Source organism: Pseudogymnoascus verrucosus (genome assembly GCF_001662655.1).
Source record: "Pseudogymnoascus verrucosus strain UAMH 10579 unplaced genomic scaffold scaffold_29, whole genome shotgun sequence".
NCBI classification, from domain to species: domain Eukaryota; kingdom Fungi; phylum Ascomycota; class Leotiomycetes; order Thelebolales; family Thelebolaceae; genus Pseudogymnoascus; species Pseudogymnoascus verrucosus.
The window spans coordinates 273,048-273,268 of NW_017263680.1; the positions used below are offsets into that span (position 1 = coordinate 273,048).

Below are 221 nucleotides of genomic sequence, written 5' to 3' on the forward strand. Positions count from 1 at the left end.
CCGGGAAACGCCCCCTCCGTCTCCTATCCCCTATCCCCGTAACCCTAGCCGCGTCCCCAGTAGAAGAAGTAAAATAGCCCCGAGTATATATCCCCGCAATATGCCACAGAAAAAAATGGGATATATCGTCGAGAAGACGCAATACATCGCGCCCCACACACGGGGGTAGATTTTTGTTGTCTGCGCTCCCGTTTCGCCGTCGGTGGGTATCGAGGGAGTAT

General features: G+C 54.3%; 1 protein-coding gene across 1 annotated transcript in view; it reads right to left on the reverse strand.

Moving 5' to 3' along the window:
• Positions 1–221, reverse strand: part of BEM1 (bud emergence protein 1) — a gene marked incomplete at its 3' end in the record, with an annotated part of 3,555 nt that overhangs the window by 413 nt on the left and 2,921 nt on the right. The window lies entirely within an intron of this gene.